Source organism: Clupea harengus, chromosome 11 (assembly GCF_900700415.2).
Source record: "Clupea harengus chromosome 11, Ch_v2.0.2, whole genome shotgun sequence".
NCBI lineage: Eukaryota > Metazoa > Chordata > Actinopteri > Clupeiformes > Clupeidae > Clupea > Clupea harengus.
In genome coordinates, this window is record NC_045162.1 from 3,893,020 (window position 1) to 3,915,866 (window position 22,847).

At 45.4% G+C, this 22,847-nt stretch overlaps 1 protein-coding gene across 1 annotated transcript in view; it reads right to left on the minus strand.

The window, feature by feature from the left end:
* zfpm2a (zinc finger protein, FOG family member 2a) overlaps positions 1-22,847 on the minus strand; it is a 151,306-nt gene that overhangs the window by 109,459 nt on the left and 19,000 nt on the right. The window lies entirely within an intron of this gene.

Sequence of the window (22,847 nt, forward strand, 5' to 3'; positions counted from 1 at the left end):
TCTTTGAGTAGAGCGTGTGCATCACTCCTGATACGCTTCTTTATGTAGTGTTAGACAAAGGTGTTCAAAAAGCAGCCAAGGTCTCACTTTTGCATATTCAAAGCTCAGTGGAATCGCCGAAGTCTGCTTATTCAATTGAATAATTTTTCTATCTATTGTAAAATAGCTCCTAGGGATCTCCCCTGCTCCACCTTGATAGAGAGAGGAGAAAAAAAACAGCTCTTTGTGAGTGGGATTTCTGCTCGCCGAAAGCCACCTGACTCCAAGCCAAGGTGCTTTCCTCCGTGTGTCTGTATCAGCAGCTAAACAAGTCCGTTCTGGGGGGGGCATGTGTGTGTGTGTGTGTACATGTGTGTGTGTGTGTGTGTGTGTGTTTGAGGGGGGGGGGGGGGCAGAGAAGGAAAAGTTCCTCTTTGACTGCCTCATGACTTCTCACACTCACGCCAGCACAGGGAGGTGGAGAGAAAATACTTTTATTAATTTGTTCTCCTTATCACCGGGTACAATGTTGATTTTCCATTTACATTCTATGCCTCCAGGTAATACACCAGTGCAATCTTAAAGGAGACATTTTTTTCCGTGTGATTAATTCCCCCCCCCCCCCCCCCCCCCTCTGTGCAATATTATTTCTTTAAATCTAAATGATTTCCCAGTTTTGCTTGTAGCTGTACATCTCTTATGCTAGTCGATTTGCATATTACCACTTTTTGCACAGTGAAGGGCATTGATGGAATTACTGCTACCTGAATTGTAATACAGCAGAAAAAAAAACACACCTGCCATTTAAACATTACTTAAATAAACGCATGCCTGCTCCATGAGCACAATCACAAAATTCTTACCAGAATAGCAAAACTAAAAGAATGACAGAAAAATGTTGGGTTTTTCCCAAAGAACTGGGCCACAGAATGATTGTGTGTGTGGAGGCTCCTTGTGAATACATCTACTGTGGCCTCCACTGTACTCCCACATGAACTGAGATGAGATGAGTGGGAGCTCACGTGGCCCTAGATGGCCTACATTCTCAGATATCCTCTCCACACCTCGAGAACCCCACTCTATTAGAACGCACTTCATACCTCGAGAACCCCACTCTATTGTAACGCTCTTCACACCTCGAGAACCCCACTCTATTGGAACACTCTCCACACCTCGAGAACCCCACTCTATTAGAACGCACTTCATACCTCGAGAACCCCACTCTATTGTAACGCTCTCCACACCTCGAGAACCCCACTCTATTGGAACGCTCTCCACACCTCGAGAACCCCACTCTATTGGAACACACTCCACACCTCGAGAACCCCACTCTATTGGAACACACTCCACACCTCGAGAACCCCACTCTATTGTAACGCACACTCCACACCTCGAGAACCCCACTCTATTGTAACGCACACTCCACACCTCGAGAACCCCACTTTATTGGAACGCTCTCCACACCTCGAGAACCCCACTCTATTGGAACGCTCTTCACACCTCGAGTACCCCACTCTATTGGAACGCTCTCCACACCTCGAGAACCCCACTTTATTGTAACGCGGGAGCGAGGCCCTTAACCAAATAATGGAATAATTCCTCCTTAAAAAAAAAAGAAAGATCAGGCATGCGTGCGCTCCTGTTCGCTATCCTTCACGCACGGCGCCTCATAAAAGACCCCCCTGATCTGGGCAAACAGCAGCACTCTTTTCATTGAGCTCATATATTAGCCCTTTGTAGTGCGGGGCCGCATCCACCGGAGCAGCGTACATGAAAAGAATTAGCGCGCGCGCGGATCTCTAATAGACTCGGTAAGATGTGGAGCAAGTGACACTTTAAATTAGGTGACAGGGTTTTTTTTTCTCCAGATATTTGTGATCTTATCGGACGCTTTCTGCGCGATCACTGCGGAGGAGAGAGAGGCGTGGTGAAGTATCTTGACATTCAGAGACAGATCTGCAGGGGAGATAGACGCACGGAAGCAAATTGGGTCGAACAGAGCAATGAAAACCACTTGTATTTACAGAAAGCAGGCATACAGTGACACCATTCTCATCTCCTGAATGTGCTACTACAAATACGAGAGCGTATCTGTATGTTCCAACGGGCATGTGTTCCCCAGTTCAATATTCTGTCAATATACAATAACCCTCCTATTGTGTTTGGGTCAAATTTGAGTATTTCGTAAATATTATCTATTTATTTTTAATATAACAAGACGTCAAAACAGCTTTATCAACCCAACAATAGCCCATGTCATATTAAGTGAATACAGAGCTGACAAACATCTTTTTAGGTTCCCAGTATATGCTGTGTTGAGCTGGGGAACATAGGAAACAAAGGACCCTGGGAACATAGGTTCCTCGAGAGCACATATGTAGAACCGGGGAACATAAGACCCTGGGAACATAGGAATAAATATGGGGATTATAGGACCGTGGAAACATAACAATGACTCCACAAATCCATATGAAATGCCCAGGTTTATCATGGCAGTACTGTATAACAATCAGACAGTAGCTGAAATGAAATCTGCCCACATTACAGACTTCTGCTCCATTCAATTCAAGTAAGTTTTGTTAGACCAACTCAGTTGTGATATGGTTGAACTTCTTGAAAAGATTAACTAAATCAGAGGTTATTATAGATTAGCTTTGTACCTGAATCCTGAATATAATATTCGGGAACGCACAAATAATGCAATGCAAAAAGATATTACTTCTACCCCTCGTTAGTTCTTCGTTATTATTCAGAAAAAGTCAGCTCCAAGATTGACATGATTGACTTTGATTTCACAAACAAGTCGTTTCATGTTCTACACATTATCGAAAAGTGATGGCTATATATATATATATATACTCTGTAGTCGCCCCCACAGAGTCAGCGGACAGCCGGCGGGGGGCTGAGAGCTGACCGTTCCCTGCTGTCACAGAAACTTGCACAGCAACAAGTTCAAGTGACAGCAACAAGTGATTTGTGAAGCTAGTAATGGACTCTACTGTTGTAAAGTAGTATATTTCCCTAGCGAACTGCAATAAGGTTAACACATCAAGAAATGTGAATGCAGCATCATTGGAATTTAGGATTATTCCCTTCAACTGAAGGATATTTTCTATACATTTGTACTGTAAATAGTTTATATTTCCAATGCAAAACAGAATCTTTCGATTTATAAAAAAAAAATCAGATAAATATCAGGTAAACATCAATCTATCAGAAGTAGAAGCTAGGATAAGAAGCTCTGAAAGACTTGCTGTGTATGAAATTGATATGATACTAGCTATGTGACTACATTAGTGACCTCCATAACTAATGTTAGCTGGCTGGCAAACGAATTGGCAAAAACCAGCACACAATGTTCAACATGTATATTATGAAGATACATGTATGTCTGCTAATTTATTGATCCGTAAGCAAGTTATATTTTTTTATATTCCAACCTCGTTCAACCTTTACCAATGACGATTCAAACGTTGAAACCCCTTTCTGCAAACAGGAACCATCCCCTTTTTTTGACCACGCCCACGTCTTGTCTTCTATCCAAATACAGAACCAGAGACAGATCATTTTGTCGGTTAAACAGATACAGTTACCGATACAGATAATGTACACCTCTATCATATATTCAAAATTCAGGGAGCAATTTTTTCCCACATAGGGCTACTTTGCCAAACCTGCACTGACTGCCAAACTTCGAACCCTCGCTACATGTTTAGCTTATTATACAGTATTCATTGCATGGAGAGAGACCTGAAATAATTTCACAGACAGCAAATGATAAGAATAATGACTTTCTAAACGACTAGCACCACACTCTTGGCTCATTTTCTGATAGTGGCCTTCCTCTGCTATATTTAGTTGTGTACTGTTTAAAACCCTGTCACATTCAGGGTCCGAAAGCACCAGCATGATTCCACAGGAGCTGTTCTGAGGGTGGGGTTGGAGGGGGGGGGGGGGGGGGGGGGGGGGGGTGTAGAATGGACACAAGACCCTGCTCCACAGCTCTCTCTAAAGTTCACTTATTCACTTGTGCGAAGTTGGCAAGTATTTTCACTTAACATGTTACGACCTTGTTAAGAGCTTGCTATAGAACAAACGAAAACACATTCTGGCTTTTTCAACACACAACATCTGCTGAGTTCAAATGTGAGCTTAGGAAGAGTGAGGGAATAGGCATTAACAGCTACTTATGCTCTGATCACAAAACCTCTGTAGTTCTCTGTGGTGTTGTGTTTGAACTGACCAGCCTGAGGGATAAGGTTGAACTCCATGGTTTCTCCAAACACAGCGAGGTTACCTATGTTCACACAGTTCTAAGCATGATTCACAACAGTAAATCTAGATTCATTCATCGACCAGCGTGTACTGATATTGCTAATCACATTTCCTTGTTCTATAACGATTGGAAGGATCAACCGGAGTGAGAAAGAGACTGGATGGCCAAATGCTAAAATCTACAAGCTAAAATGATTGACCCGTGATTTGGTGTCGCTCTGCTGTGCCTGGTCTGCTTTGGAGGACGTTGTGTTCGGGGCCTCTGATGGCGATAGCACATGTTATCAGCAGACTCCACAGTGTGAGTGTGAGTGTGTGTGTGTGTGTGTGTGTGTGTGTGTGTGTGTGTGTGTGTGTGTGTGTGTGTGTGTGTGTGTGTGTGTGTGTGTAATCAGCAGACTCCACAGTGTGATGTCGGGATCACAAACTGGGCCTTTTCTAGGGCCTCTAATTAGGGTGGAGGTAATTGAATCGGACAGAACAAAGCAGCAGATCTCTAGAAGCAGGGGGAAAAATATATATATATATTTTGCACCCACCTACGTACACAAGGTATTTTTTGGTGTTGTGTTTTTTTGTTTTCCCCAAGCTCTACCATTGACAAAGGGACCAAGCTTGGCTCGAGGATAAAACACACAGAGCACCTGAGAGAGCCTGAGCCTGAATGCATAATGCAGCCGCAAGCCTATGGGGACACTCGGCCCAAGCCCTGCCAAACCCGGGGCCAGCCACAAGCCCCTTTGTGCCAGTGCAGATACCAGTGTGGTTTTGAACTTTTCAGACACATAGAGGTAAACACACACACACACACACACACACACACACACACAGACACACACACACACATTCACACACACACACACACACACACACACACACACACACACACACACACACACACACACACACACACACACACACACACACAGATACACATTCACAAACACATTCACACACACACACACAGACACACACACACATACACTCTTGACTAGAAGATAAAGAACCTTGAATGCAGATCGGTCCTGGAAAGTAGTAAGCCTTGATTGCAGGACAGCCCCATCTCCATGTGAGCGTGAATGGACGGTAAAGAGGGTCACACTGCCTGTCTTTCTCCCACTTGTCCCAGCTGAAGTGGATGATGAAACACCAGCAGCAGCAGCGGATGGGTGGAGGAGGGGTGGATTGGGGGCCAATATGTTCTCGTGATGCGCACACATTGGTTCTAATGACCTCGGGGATCCTGAGGGCCTCTGACAGCTTAGGAACCGGCCCAGTGTAGTATATGTTACAGGGCTCCAGTCTGTAATTTAATCCTTCATCGGCCGTAATAAAATAGAAAGCATTTACGTGATTCTTATTGGCTTCATGTGTTACAGGATCCCTCGTGGGATAATTCATCGTAGAACTCATTCTTTCATGTGATTCACAGGGAGGAAAGAAGGTCATACACACACTTTATGATCAAACCCAATGTGAGGCTAAATACACACACTTTATGGTCAAACCCGAATGTGAAGCTAATGCTGCAATGCTAGTCCAGAGTAAATTGCCATCTGTGGTATCTGCCATGGCTCAGTCTATTTGGTTTGCATGTGTGTGTCTGTTCATGTGTGGGTGGGTGTGTGTGTGTCTGTTCATGTGTGTGTGTGTGTGTGTGTGTGTGTGTGTGTGGGCGGGTGTGCTTGTATTTGGGAGCCAGGGTGGAACAGCATCAGCCTGAGATTGATGTGTTCTCAGGACCGCTGTCTGTGACCGGGAATAAGCAGTGCTATTGTTTAACTTGATTTTCCGGTTGCTAAGCAATGTAATTCTGGTGATTAGAAATGGCTGCGTTCCTAAAGTTGGGCACTTACAATCAACAGTCAACAAACTGTTACGGGAACTCTTGCACCGAGACCCACACATTAAATTGCCACAGGGAAAAAAGAAAGAGAGACAGACAGAGAGAAAGGGGGGAGGGGGGGGGGGGGGGGGGGGTAATCCGAGGATGACGGGACACACCCCTTTGGAAAGCAACGGGCGTCTCCAGCTCTGATGACACAGCAGCCCCCATTGCCATGCCAACGGATGACATCGCCCACCCGGATTGGGGTTTACATGACCCTGACGCCCGCTGAGGTCTACAAGTAAAAGGAGTCGAGGAGGTCGGAGTGAAAAAAGTACACAAAGGAGCTGTTGTTAATTCTACCCGAAGTATCTCCTGTTTACATCTACATTGGAAGTGACAATGGAATGCCCAAACTACAAAGAGGAAAAGTGAGGCGGATTTTCTTTAGGAGAGCGATCGCTACGGACAAATCAAACAAACAGTTTTTCTTTTTCCCTCCACTAAATGTCACGAGCGTGGTGGCGTGATTTAGGGCAGAGGGAAAAAAAAAGTCCGTTTCACAGCCTAATTAGGTCATTTGTGCTGAATGTGTTTCAGTCAAATTTAAAAGTTCCATGATTCAATGATTAAATAAAATCGCCCACAGGAGCCAAGTCCATCAAAAGTCTCTGGCCTGGCAAGCCGTGTGAACTTCAGCACGGACAGCCACACAAAACTGCAAAGAAGAAGAAGAGAAAAAAAAAGTAGAGTTTGGGGAGTTAAAGCTTTGTTGGCCTGCGCTTCCTTTTTACTTTATTTTGTTTTTTGATTTCCCCCCCCCCCCCCTCACCCAATGCTACATTCATGAGGATATTAAAGGGAAATGGCTCGCTCCTATTTTCTTTATCCAGTGAATTGGAATTGGAATGGCATGAGAAACGAACTGGCATTTTGACTGGGGCCCATTAAAATGCTGGAGGCCCCTCTAAAGCATGCCTTTGGGCGACAGCAGATGCCAGTGTCTCCGTGTGTCTGTGTGCGGCGGGCAGGGCCGTGCCCGCGCCGCGCCTCGCCTCGCTCTCCGCACACAGAGGTACACCCAACTGGCAGCCTTGCCTGCTCTATTAGAGGCCCAGGGTCGTCCTCCAAATGTTAGACACCAATAAAAGGGAGACACGCTGTCTGAAGCTCAGGTGCGAACTCTTTATTAGCCTTCCCCCCTCTCATTTGTGTGCTTCCCAATTTTTTTTCTTTTTCTCTCTCTCTCTCTCTCTCTCTCTCTCTCTCTCTGTCGTTTTTTCTTTTTTTGTGTGTTGTGTGTTTGTGTGTGTGGGGGGGGGGCTACAGGGACTGTTTTCAATGTCCTGAAATGTGTCCAAAGTGGCCCAAACAGATTACTGAATAAAAAACGGACAGACTGAATGACCAAATGTCCTCATGCGTAGCGCCAACTCGTTCCTGTTCGACAGCCTAACTAGTGTTTCTTTTGTGCTCTTTCATTTGGCTTCTCATTCTTTCTTTCTTTCTTTTTTACTTGTATTGACAGCGCCACTATGTGCACAGGCAAGCTGCTATAGGCTCAGTGGGGTGATGGTTTCAGAACTGTGGTTAATAACTAGCAGGTATGGCCATGCTTTATACTCGACCATCTTTGTCCTGACGTGGTCAGTACAGTTCTGACATTTAACTTCCATTGGGGATCAATCAGATATGAGGATAAACTATAAATCTATATAATCTGCTCCTTAGCAAGTCAATCTGAAAATTGGATCTATTGTATCACAAAAAGCAAAGTAGACAATAGCTTAAACAAACTCAAGTGACTTCATGAGAATTACACGCTGAACTGTGCTTGCTAACCGCTAACTTGTATGTCTTCTATTTCATTCTTCTACTTTTCAACCCTCTTCCAGTCAGACTGGGACTCCAGTGCGCTCTCAGTCAAGGCTATATCATTTCAAAGATAAACGGGGAGCCTTTGTTGAAAATGATTAGTTTATCATGTAGTGCAGATAAAACAATATTTTTGCCCCCATCAAGGAAAATTCCATGAAATGGATATATCTGAGATGCCAATTTCATTTCAACACTAAAAGGAAGGGGAGTCTCTTTAGCAATACATTTCTCATTAATTCTATTCTAATTTGCCTCTGGTTCCTATTTCCACTATTGATAGTTCCACTTCTTAATACCCCAGATAAAAACGCTCACTGCTCAAACTCGAAGGAGACTGCCACGGCTGATAGGATCTAAATATTACCCATGCCAAAAAGAAGTGTGAAGTCTGATGAACAATTCAAAAGAACAATTCTTTATGGATCAGCTAAATCTTTTCCACTTTTTAATTAAAAGTAAAGAAAATAGAAGTTAATTATCCTGTAAAGATTAGCTGGTGGGCATCTTTCTGTAAATTAGTTCTAATTAAAAGGAAATTGTCAAATGACATTCAAAGTGCTGTCCTTTAAAACAGAGAGAGAGAGAGAGAGAGAGAGAGAGAGAGAGAGCGATTGAGCAAGAGAGAGACTGATTTTTTTTTTTGCGCTCCCTTAATTCTTGATCTGGTCATGTGGAGCTTAGAGTTAGGAGATTAGAATGCAGACATCGCGGGGGGGGGGGGGGGAGAGAGAAGAGAACCTTCAGCTCCCCAGCCACAGTGCACCATCGCAGGCCATCACCGCTGACAGGCCAGCCTCTAGCGATCCCAACCTCCAAGAAACCCTTCCTCCTGTCTGACCCTGGGAATCCTGCGATGGTGTGTGTTTGATGTGTCTCATCGGAGGGTTAACGCCTCAGCCACACCAAACAGGAAGCCTCCTGTGACTCGTTGCCCCTCTGCCTTCAGAACAAGGCTGCCGGATGACGACGGCTGATGTCAAATATTTCAAGCAGGTTTCGTCATCCGGTGATTTTTGTTATGTGTCCTCCACTGCCAGGAGGGAACTATTGCTGGGAGACGAGCCACTAGCTCCTGGCTTTGCTGGTGGGGGCTTCTGATGCAAAAGGTGCAGGCTTTGTTAGTTAATAGCTCTTGATCTGCTTTTTGATCATGATACTACTTGTTCGTATTGAAAGATTGCAAGATTATAATAAGTACGACAAACTGAACATTTAACAATGTACACTGGATTCTAATAAGGCTTACGAATGATGTGATTGTTAGGAGAGGTGCACAGTATTCTTGTCACCATGGCAGTACGCATTTCGTCATTCCAAGAACAAACCCATGGAAAAATAATTACAATCATTGATATTGTATGAGTGCAGTCCTGACTGGCTTTTATGTGCTGCGACCAAGGAGAAACACTGTGCACTCAGTCAAGGAACCCACACAGGGATGTGTGTGTGTAAGTGTGTGTGTGTGTGTGTGTGTGTGTGTGTGTGTGTGTGTGTGTGTGTGTGTAAGGGAACAAACTGAGAATTTAACACAACATCCTGCATTGGCACAGTCACCTTGTCAAGCTCATTACTTAACAACTAGCTCTGCAGCCTCTAATTACCCTTCAAGTGAAAAGCATACGTCTGCCGTGGCGCTTGACGTCGCTCTCGCCGGAGGAGAGAGAGAGAGAGAGAGAGAGAGAGAATGAGAGACTCTTACTAAGACTGAGAGGTACACCCTCCAAAGGGAGACGGATGTTCCCCGGTAAAATGAAGGAGGTGGAAGTGTGACCTTTACTCAGAGCCGATAGTAGAGAGGCTTCTGTCAAAAGACTCCTTCAGAGATGACAATCCACCCCGCCAGTCCCCAGCCTTGACAGGCCACCGACTTAAAGAGGGGACCTACTGTGACCTGCTGATCCTCAGCCCCCAAATGAGAAGATGTCCATCACTAGCTAAAGCAGCCTTCAGTACAGCACTGGACATTTTTACCAAAAAAAAAAGAAATACAAATAAGCAGATAAAAATAAGTTACTTTAGAAAATAAAATAAAATAAAAGTCCAAATAATAATAATAATAATAATTATTATAATAATAATAATAATAGCCACAGAAATGTCAAGTTCCTATTGAAATGGCAAAGTACAAACAGCCCCGCATGTGACAACTGTATCACTCCAAACCCACTGAGGATACTCCAACCTAAATATCACAGCGCCGCGTTTTACAAAATGCCTCCGTATTACAAGCAAATTACTAGTGCGGGAGCAGGAAGCTGCCGAGGAACAAAGACAGGGAACCATAATTATATCTTGGCGTGTACGGCATGTCAATGGGCACCTTCCTTCTGGAGGCCAATCCCTTGGGCCCCTCAAGGCATCAGAGTGATGGCCAAATTATTTTGCGCTCGGCTACGGCGCGGCCCGGCGATTACCATATTTACCGGTGGGGGCATGCTGACAACAGTGCCTGTTTACACCTGTCTGTGAGGAAAGCGAGGCGAGTTTACCCTCTCTAATTTCGCAAATGTACAGTATGCATATGAGGCTTGTTTGGCAAGGATTTAAATTAGGTCAGGAACGGAATACATCAAATGGCATCAACCCCATATGTGCTTTTTCGTCTTCTCCTCTCCCCTGCTCCTGCCCGACGACAGTGCCAGCGCCGCTCGGAAGCCTTGGCGACGGAGCAGCTTGACAACTGCAGAAGTGTGATATGTGCAAATCACATTTGCAGATGAGCTTGAAACTCCCTTTTTAATATTCAGATATCAGACATTCCGAGCAGCAAGCACACTAAGACTCGATCCGAGAGAGAAAGGGGGGGTGGGGGGGGGAGTGAGAAAGTGAAAGGCAGCAAGATCCCTTGTCATTAAGGCAAACGTTAGCTCGCTTTACATTTTACATATTTCACACAAATGCATGACCAAGTAAAAACATCGCCCTTATCGGTGATAACAATGCAAATTTGTCGAAAGCTTCGGAAGATTTGGCGGAAAATCCGAAGTCATTTCTGGAGCCTTCTTATTATCGTCTTCCATTTTTCCGGCTTATTGGCGCTTGCAGTTTCTTCTTCTTTTCTCTTTTTTTCCCCTTCTTCCCTCTCTCTCAAGGAAGTCACATGCCTTCCCCCAACTCGCTCGTTGAACAGTACGGTTGCCACGAGACGAACGGAACACGTGTCCCTTAGTTCGACCAATCGTACATCAAGCGCACGACTCCGGAGGCGGGAATGCAGTGTATCTGCATCCAAAAAACATCCCTATCCCCTCATATCCCGTTAGCTTCCTACGAGCAACTAGAGTCCACTCCAAACCGTTAAAGCACTTGCAAAAGCCCCCAACCACACAAACCTCCGACCAATCCAAGCACGTCTTTCGCCTCATCAAAGTATCTTTCATTCTGAAATATTCGCTCTTTTACTTTTAACGTTTAAAAAAATATAGATATCACTACCAATGCTGCCATAGCTGTTTTACCTCTCCATCCCTCCCTCCCTCCCTCCCTCCCTCTCTCTCTCTTGCTGCCTCTACGTCAGGCTCGTCTCCCGCTTGTTAGCCCCGACGTCAGATTTGTCTCCGTGCCATTTTAATTACAGCCCCAGCAATCTTTCTGGTGGCATTCTGGGGGAACACAGATCTGCAAAATAGGCGATAAGTGGAGCCGCCACCCAGCTTTGGTATCAGTCATAAACAGACACTTAATTGAATCATTTGACCTGAGAGGCTGATCCCTGGAAATAGCATGTAGCAAGGAAATGATTTTGGAAAATTAAGACTGTCGGGTGTTTTTTGCGTGATGCCTGCAGTACACAGAGACACACGGGGCTTTGGCTACCTGCCCAGCACACACCAGTGTGGTCTGTGGTAAATCATTACGGGACAGATAAGTGAGCCTATGGTGTCCTGGAGGAGAGATGTGTGTGCATGTGTCTTGTGGGGGTGGGGGTGGGGGGGGTGTATATGTGAGAGTGTGGATGTGTATTCATGTGTGTTTTTGCTTGTATGTGTGTGTGTGTGTGTTTGTGTGTGTGGTTGTGTGTGCGCACTCAACTATCTGACCCCAGTTGCATGCCCCATCCACTATATTTCCCTCACTTCTTTTTTCCCTCTAAGCATCATTCCCTTCCTGTCCTTTCCTGGGGACATATGTCAAGGGAGAATGCCACACTTCCAACACAGCAACACACTAGGTTTGATTGAGGCTATTTCGAAGCACACACATACACGTGCAAGCACACACACATACACACAGACATATACGCATACATACACACACAGAGATATGAAGACACATAGACATACAAACCAAGACATACAGACACACAAAACACACAGAGACATAAAGAAACACACACACACACACACACACGCACAGAAAACACGCGCACATCACGCTGCTGTTCCACAGTTCAGTGTTGATTTGTCTGCATGCTTTTCTTCCTCCTCCTCCTCCTCCTCCTCCTCTCCTCATTTGCAGGGGGAAGACTATTTGCAGATGCCGTGGAGTTATCAAGTCGAACAGACACACAATCCGGGTCCAATGTCACTTCTCCTCATTATGTTAATGGTTAATACATGCAAATGAAAACATTCCGGCAATTTGATTTCTTTGAAGATAGTTTGCATATTGTCTTAGCCATAATGATGGTACACTTTCTCCCCAGCTTCGATTTATGCAAGGGTAGTTAGTTCATTTTTTATCAGCGCACCGAGTTCATTTCTAAGGCTACTGGAATGTGCCCCCCCCCCCTCTCTCCCCCCTCTCTCTCTCTCCTCCCCCCCCACACACTATTTAACTAATTAGGATTCAGGTACCATAAGCAGATTTTTCACGCTATTGGTGTTTTTCTTAATTAAGAAACAAATGAATTCTCCCCAGCAAAAGAGATGGAACAAGCGGATAGAGTGCCAGAGGCCAGATGCAGCTTCTCTTAATTAGAAGTCACTCTATTGTCGGGGCTTTTTTAATGAAGCCCCAATCTAAATGGATATCAAAAAAGCTGCCGGAGTAAAAGAGAAGAGGGGGGGGGGGGAATCTGGCCATTTAAAATAATACGAAAATAAAGATAATAAAAAAAGACAAAAAGGGTAGCCGGGGTCTTGGCCCCTCTTCTTGATGGGGAAGGGTTGGGGCTAGGCAGAGGGGGGGATTGGGGGATTGGGGGGTGGCCGGCAGTCATGCCTCTGTACCCCCACCCCCCCAGAACACCCCCGACCCTCCAACAGCACCCCGTGAACACCCCGCTAACACCCCCTCACCCCATAGCCCTACTGCGGGGGCTCTGCTGAGACGCACCCCATCCTACTCTCTTCACAGCAAGAATCCCCCTTTCATTTGTTTAACCCCACACCCAACTATCCACCCCCCTCCACGCAGTGCCTCTCCTCTTAGCACTAAACTGCACTTGACCTCCATCAACCCCCCCCCCCCCCCCCCCTCCAAACCCCACCCCCATTTCATCAAAAAGGCTCCAATCTGAATCAGAGACTTATGGCCGCTTTACGACTACAAAAGGAATACAAAAAAAAATACTTCTTGCAAAAATAAACATTATTATTATTATGTGGACATGTTTCTGGCACTTCTCTTCCAGCTCAGTGTCTGAGGGCAAACTGTTTTGCATTTGGAATTCATGTGCACTACTCAAAGGTCACTACTCAAATTTGAGCGAAGTACAAAAACAAACTAAACAAGAAAACGGGTGTGCAAAGTAAGAAACTCTGGTTTGATGCCTGTGAAGCACGACCATATAGGTCAACTCACTGATGCTCTGTGCTATTCTGTGGCTTTGGGCAACAGTATTATGAGCACACAGACATACACACACACACGCACACACACACACACACACACACACACACACACACACACACACACACACACACACCACCACGACCACAACCACCCCACCTTCCTACCCCTTAGTTTACACAGAAACACAACCCACACACAAATACACTGCAATACCATCCCACACATACATCAACACACAAATATGCATGAACCTTACAAACACACACAGACACAAAACTAATGCATACCCTCCTCCTATGCTCACAAACAAACACATATATACAGAGAGACACACACACAGACACACAGACACACACACACACACACACACACACACACAAATCCTCCACATGCCCACATGTGCTGCCAAGCCCGTCGGTTCTTCTTCAGACAGCATGGCTTAGGAGCTCCCAGAGGATGGGCGCGTGCCCACTGATCCGCGCCCAGGACCGCCATGTCCGGGCCAAGCATCCCGGTGCCCAGGGGCTGTGCCATCAATGGCCACCACATGTGCCAGGCTGGATGCCACCCAGCAGTCCATTTCAAAGGCGCTTTTTGTGGATCAGGTATGCAGTGTGATTTTCTTTTCCCTTTGTAATGCACCCAGTCAAAGGTGTGCCATGTGGACTTTAAAGTCACACGGCACTCTCTCCTCCGTTCCGTTCCCTTTGCCCCGCACCCATAATTGATTTTTCAGTTTCCAGATATCTTTTTTTTTTTTTATTCTTTTTTTTTAATGGCTGCGATATCAACTAAAAATCATTGGGCATGACAAATCAAAAGCTATTTGAAAATCTGTTTGAAAAAAAAAAAAAAAAGAAGACACCAAACACACACTGCAGACTATTTCAGCTTCTGTTGAGGAATCACTCATTAATCTAGGAGGGAATGTTTTCAAACGCTTCTTTTGTCTGTGATAATCCACTGGGAATCGCCTGTCTACACCTTATCAATTACTGAACAACTAGACGATTCAAACATTGTGTTAAGCACACAGATTTTTTTTTTCACAGATTTTTTTTTTAATCCAATATTTAAGCAATGCAAATCTCTTCATACTGTCAAAGCCATGAGAGACAAAAACACTCACTTAAAAGAGTCTCACGTTAAGATCATATTAAGTTCTGCTCTACCCTCCGCCAATTATGTCTTTGCCCTTGTCTGCAGTATCTTCCTCAACTGCTGCAAAGCCACTGACTAATTTTTTTTTTAAAGAGCCTTGCTTTAAACACCTCTATTTATGCTCAAATTACCATAATCCCTTCAGTGTTCATCCATGTGCTTTCTCTCATTTCCAGACCGGCTTGTTTATTTCAGTGGCTGGGTGCGATTAGGGAGCGCGATTACCTAGTGCGGAGGCACTATTTGCGCTCAAAGGCAGCGGGATAATGGCGGTGAACTCTCATCCTCCCAAACGCACGACATCCATCGCGTCGAGTGTTAGAACAATGCACGTGGCACTGCTCCTCAAAGCATGACAACAATAAGACCAAATCCTCTGGGACGCGTATACACAAGCACACACAGGTGCGCACACACACACACACACCCACACACACACGAATACACACACTCTGAAAATGCACTGTGATGAGGCCCACGTGTCGTTAAATACTGCAGTTGGTGAAGGCACAGGATTGTTACTGAAATAGGGGGGGAAAGGGAGACTGAGGGGAACAGATTGCATGATGGGACATTCTAGTGAGCATTCAGACATGAGAAAAACAGAAGTATTTCTCTCTCATCATGAAAAGACACACAAGACACATTGTGAGAGTTCACAGCCCCAAAGAGGTCACATGGTCTTTTGTCATTCCTTCCCTAAATACACACTCACCCTGTCTAGCCTGCCCTTTCACTCAAGAACGAATGCAGTCAGATGCTGATCTGGATGATACTGTCTGTCTGTCCACCAGTCGGTCGGATCTGGCTGTACTGTGACCTCACTAGCTATGGCACGACGCACAACACCTGCACACCACACTGAGTACAGCACAAACTAACAGCAAAGAAACTTTTGAGACAAAAAAAAACAGGAACAGCAGAGAATTCTTGCAGTGCAGCGCTGCCAGTCCGTTCTTTGCCTGAAATGTTTGTGCGGGCAGCGGCTGCTTTCTAGTCTGGGTTTTGGGGGCGCCTGCCTAATTATTTATCCTACAGGCTTTTTATGGCTCTCATTAATTTCCCCTCTTTCTGGTCTCCCCTCGCGCTGAAAGGCCCGAGTCAACCTGCATCTGGTGCAGATAACACACGCGGACACCATCGCCACAGCCACCAACATACACTCTCAGAGCTCTTTCTCTCTCACCGCCTCTTTCTGTCTTTCTCCTTCCCCCTTTCTCTCTTTCTCTCTGCCTGCCTCTGTCTATCTCCCCCTCTATCCCTCTTTCTCTATCACCGTCTTCCTGCTTTTCATCCGGGTTTACCTGTCATTGTATCAGTTGGTCTCTCTATCGGCTCCCTGTGTCTCTGCCTCTCTCCTCCTCTCTCCGTGTATCTCTGTGTGTGTATGTGTGTGTGTGTGTGTGTGTGTGTGTGTGTGTGTGTGTATGTGTATACCGCTGCCTTTCCAAAACCATCTCCTACATTGTCTGAGTTTGAGCTCCTCTCCACACACACACACACACACACACACACACACACACACACACACACACACACACACACACACACACACACACACACAAACACACACACACCTTCCTTCTACATGCCATCATCAAGAAGTGGTACTTTACTATCACTATGACACCTTCCCCTCTGAGGCAAACACTAGGAGTCTGTTGCGTTTCTTCCCAAAACTCTGATAATCTCCCGAGGAACCTCACGGATGTAACAACAGGGCGACAGAGAGGCAGATAGACAGGCCTGGCAGATAGACAGGCCTTTATTCATCATCACACACACACACACACACACACACTGGAAATACAGTAAGCAATCTCGCAACACACTCAAAGCGACAATGTACACACACTCACAAACACACAAAATACACATATCCATGTGGTCGGAAAATCTGTTTGCTGATGATATCCCAGCTGATATTTTTCAGACATGTGAGGTATTTTCAGCCCCCCACCCCCCCACCTTCGACATACACACACTCACACACACACACACACAACCACACACAGATGCACAGAAGCCTGCAACCACTTGACACACATTTCTACAGTCCACACAGCCAAACGCCTCTTTTGAAGGTTCGGCGAGGCGTCGGGAGGCCTGAGGGGAGGAGCAAGGGGGGACATCTGCCACTGCCTGCTGCTCAAACCCCTCCAGAATAATCACCTTAACCCCGCCCTGGACACACACACACACACACACACACACGGACACAGAGTCACATGCTACCACACATACATTCACATGCTAACACACACACACACACACACACACATACAGCACACACAACATGAGCCAGACCTAACCCCAAACCATAAACTTAATATGGTCACAGTCAGAGCATGAAGCATAAACACAACACAATTGCTTCATTGCTTGACCCCACCAACACATTCAACTTGAACCGTGACTTTTTATGTGTCGGTGGCCGTAAAAATAACTATAAACGACCACGGGGCATAACCTGAATGATGACACTGATGTCACTTTGTGATATTGCCATGACCAGGGCAGTTCACATGTTCTCTCTATGGTGAAGACACTCACCTACTCACACACATAGAGATGGATGGATTCAGCTCCCACAGTGGAAATAATCACATTGTTTATGACAGTGTTCTTAAGAAGTGTCACACACACCTCGCGTGTGAAATATGTAACGCCCACGGCTCACTTCAGTAGTGCAGATCTAAGTCATAAAATCATATAAATCCAGCAGGCCACTGAACCTGCTCTCCATCGCCAGGATGCCCTCATGAATCTCCCTCCTGTTGACACTGAGGCGGTGTTACAAGGCTTTTTGAAAGTGTGAAGAGTGTGTGCCCACCACAACTACACTACATGTTCATGATCATACGCATAATCAAAACACTATAATTATACACTGTCTCTGAGATTCTGATTTTAGAATAACACAGCCCTTATAAGAGAGAAAGATGCTCTGCCCTCAGACCTGTATATTTGAAAACGATCAAAAAGACAACCGATTGTTTTTTCAAAGTCTAATCTTTATAAAGTCTAGACTACTCATTTCCCTCTGTTGGCAGACTGTAAGGAACTGGGTGAATTGAGCTGACTCAACCTCACAGTGCTCCTAATTTCGCCCAAGATATGTGACAGTTCACTGGAAATTCCCCACAGTAATTCTCTGATGAGTGCTTTCCTATAATGTTAGAAATTACAAACTCTGGCCCGCCCGCCCCGCCGGCTCCATCTTCTTAGCCCAGTCCAGTTTGACTCCGATCAGTCTCTGTACATGTCGGCCCAGTCCAGTTTGACTCCGATCAGTCTCTGTACATGTCGGCCCAGTCCAGTTTGACTCCGATCACTCTCTGTACATGTCGGCCCAGTCCAGTTTGACTCCGATCAGTCTCTGTACATGTCGGCCCAGTCCAGTTTGACTCCGATCAGTCTCTGTACATGTCGGCCCAGTCCAGTTTGACTCCGATCAGTCTCTGTACATGTCGGCTCAGTCCAGTTTGACTCCGATCAGTCTCTGTACATGTCGGCTCAGTCCAGTTTGACTCCGATCAGTCTCTGTACATGTCGGCCCAGTCCAGTTTGACTCCGATCACTCTCTGTACATGTCGGCCCAGTCCAGTTTGACTCCGATCAGTCTCTGTACATGTCGGTCCAGTCCAGTTTGACTCTGATCAGTCTCTGTACATGTCGGCCCAGTCCAGTTTGACTCCGATCAGTCTCTGTACATGTCGGCCCAGTCTGCGCCCGTTTTGTACACACAGCTTTCTTTGCTCTCCGATACTCTAGCCCAGTGGGAGACCTAACTTCAGGTGGACTGTGTCTGCTAATGGAGGCGCAGACTAGAATGCTGATTCTCCAGGATAGAGCCAGGGACCTGGAGCTGGGTGCGGTGCGGAGTGGTGCGGTGTGGCGCGGTGCGGTGTGGCACGGTGCGGTGCGGAGCGGTGCGGTGCGGTGTGGCGCGGTGCGGAGTGGTGCGGTGCGGAGGACGGGCACTTCCCAAAATAAAAACCTCTCCTGCTGAAGCACCACTCTCAATATTCCCATGGTGCCACCTATTCAGCTTACACACAGCTTTTCTCTCTCTCTCGCTCTGTCTCTGTCACACACACACACACACGTACACATATGCACATACACTCACACACACACACACACACACACACACACGTACACATGTACACATGTACACATATACACATACACACACACATACAAACACACACACACACGTACACATGTACACATGTACACATACACACACACATACAAACACACACACACAAGCACAGTCTAAAACAAATATATATATATATCTACAAATGCACACACACACAAAAATACACATACACAAACATGCACTCACACACACACACACATACACTCACACACACATGCACTCCCTCCCACACACACACACATTCAGGCAGCTCTTCCCAGTTCTCCTGTGCCTGAGTTGTTGGTGCTACTGGGTCACGAGTCTGGCCCGCTGAGATAAAAGAGGCCCAGATGAGATGAGGTATTTAGGGCTGGCCGAGTCTGGCCAGGCAGCAGTCCTTCCAGTGGGTCTAGAGCTCTTACAGCAGACACTGCATGTTCCAGTGGGTCTATAACACTTACAGCAGACACTGCAGTCCTTCCAGTGGGTCTATAGCACTTACAGCAGACACTGCAGTCCTTCCAATGGGTCTATAACACTTACAGCAGACACTACGGCTTCCAGTGACTTCAGATTGTCTAGCAAACGATCCGCTGGTCTAAATATTTGACAACAAATGAGTAAGTCAGTGTGCCGCGCGTGTGTGTATATATAAACACACACATGATGGACAAACATTCATTTTGACACAGACACACACATACGCACACACATGCACAAACGCACATAATTGCTTGGACACATACTACACACACACACCCTCGCATACACACACACACACACACACAAACGCACACTCGGACACACACACACACACACACACAAACCACACAAAGTTTGTCCCAGCAGGAGAACAATCAGAGCACACCCCTCTTATTTACAGTCAGTCTTCTTCACAGTGACTCACACAGAGGACTGAGCAAACAACTCCTGTAATCTCTCTCTCTCTTCCTCTCTCTCTCTCTCTCTCTCCCTACCTCCTTCTCTCTCCCTCCCTCCCTCCCTCCCTCACTCTCATTTCCCCCTGCACATCATTTGCATGTTATTCCAAGTCAAATTAGGAAACAGTTAAACACAACTGATTAAAGTTAATTAATGCAAATGTAATAATGTTTTTTTTTTTTTTACCGCAACGGGGGGATGAAAACGGCACCGCAATACTGTATGTCCTCTTTCCCTCCCCTTACAGTGAGTTAATGGCAGAGCAAAGAGAGTGTGAAGGAGGAATTTCAAATCATTGGCGCTCACTAACATTAGAGAGCACCAATATGAATAGTGCGGAGTGTACACAGAGCTCTGCTGTGGGCGGTGGATTGATCCGGCGGCGGCTGAGTGGATTCACACTATTTTAAGTTGGCGTCTGTGCTGAATGAGACTGTGCTGAATGAGCGCTCGCACAGTATAAACAGAGTGGGCCTGTGCTGAATGACACTGTGCTGAATGACACTGTGCTGAATGAGAGCTCACACAGTATACACATAGTGGGCCTGTGCTGAATGACACTGTGCTGAATGAGACTGTGCTGAATGAGCGATGCACAGTATACACAGAGTGGGCCTGTGCTGAATGAGACTGTGCTGAATGAGAGCTCACACAGTATACACATAGTGGGCCTGTGCTGAATGACACTGTGCTGAATGAGACTGTGCTGAATGAGAGCTCACACAGTATACACATAGTGGGCCTGTGCTGAATGACACTGTGCTGAATGAGACTGTGCTGAATGAGCGATGCACAGTATACACAGAGTGGGCCTGGGAGAGCTGAGCAAGCAAAACAGTGTGTTAGAGTATCCGTGTGCTTCACTACTACTACTACTACTACTATTATACGCACACATGCATCCACAGACTGTAGGTGCACACAGTAGTACAGATGCACACACACACACACACACACACACACACACACACACACACACACACACACACACACACACGTGCATGAAAACAAAAACATACAAGTATAAACAGAACATGACATCCTACCAATGACTGTGAATATTTAATTTAGATGTCTCCTGAACTAATTGTAGATCTGGATTTCCTGGTGTGTTCATGCAAGGCAAAGCACTGAATTGTACTGAGGGGATGTTCTTTGTCTCAGTAGGGAAGAGTGGGGTAAAATGAGCTGTTTTTCACTTAAGTCGACCTCTAGCCAAGGGAACAGGAGATAGAACTAAAGCGAACGCACACAATACAGGTTCAGGATCTGTGTAATCAACTGAAACCTTAACAGTGTGTCTAACTCAAATGACAGTAAAATGTAGGGTCTCAAAAAAGGCTCAACTTGAGGCCCCATGTTAGGAGTAAGCTGAGCCCTCTGAAGAAACAAACAAACTATTGTACTAACCAGATTTTAATGTATAATTCTACATATAATTATTAATAATGAAATGGTCCCATTCTGCTAATTGTGTTGGTGTTCATTAAATAAATATTCCAAATCTGAAGATGGTTTGCAAAAGTCTCTAGGATTAAGAAAAAGACATGGAAGTATTAAATTGAATGAAACCTTTATTCTTTCAACATATTTGTTTTTGACTTTCAGTGTAGACTCTAAACTGTATGTTTAGCCTATAAACCTCCAACATGTTCTAAATATCCCCATAATGGCAACCTTTATAACCAAGAACATGAACACTAATACATCACATATGTACAGAAAAATGCTATTAAAAACAAGATTGATGCTTCTACATCGTCCACGAGGTAAACTAAATTTAGGACTACAAGCACATGATAAGGAGCCCCTATCTGTTCTTCTTCTGTAGTTATGTGGCGTGACAGTTGGTATGCTACATCTAAAATATGAAATTATACAAGTTACTCATTCATTAGGATTAAACACTCATTTAAACACCAAATATTTATCTTAACTTCATGTAAACACAGGGGGGTAAGATGAACCGATTGAACTTACCCCCAAGGCTCTGCCTTATTTTACCCCACAGCCACCATTTTGTGCTTAGTCTAGCGACCCAGAGCTACACTTTTGATAATCCTCTCACATTCTTACACACTGCCAGTGCATCAACATATCGGGTATAACTTTCTAAACTGAGATAAAGAAATATTTGATATGAGACTGATCATACCTGATATGCCAAAAAAAAATAAAAATTCATCCACACCTCTCTTCCACAGCAAGATGCAAATGGAGAATGCACACTAAATTTGGGGGTCACAAGACAAAAATTGTGTATGGTTGCCCAGATACAGGTGGTGGGTCAACCTTCTGGCTCATCTTACCCCACTCTGCCCCACATGAAAAGCCGTTTGTGGCTCATTTGGTTCCCACTGAAATCACAGAGCACATGGCTGCCTGTGCTGTAGGATATTTCTTACTCCGCGGGTAGCCGCACTGACAAAGCGGTCTCATGCTGGCCAAAGTGATTACAGTCACAGATCACTTACAAGCACAGGCGCACAAACAAACACACACACACACGGGCACGCACGCAGACACACACACAAACACACACACACACACACACACACACACACACACACACACACAAAGCATCCAAAGCGAATTCCTAAAAATCAGCCCAATCTAGTAATGAAACAACAGCCGTTTAACATGGGAAGCGGCTCTTCTGTATAGCATACAGGTGTGACACTGACCTGGAATCCCAAGCAAGCTGAGAGAGAGCCCTGTGCCTTTCTCCCTTTCCTATCAGATTCTCAGTTTACCTATTTAAAACAGGTTAATCCCCCTGCATTGTGCGCTTTAATCCCAAACATACGCTCGTCGTGATTGATCGTGATGCCACAAATCATTACCCCGAACCCCATCCTCTTGTCCTCTCTCATTCTCTCATTCTCTCTCTCTCTCTCTCTC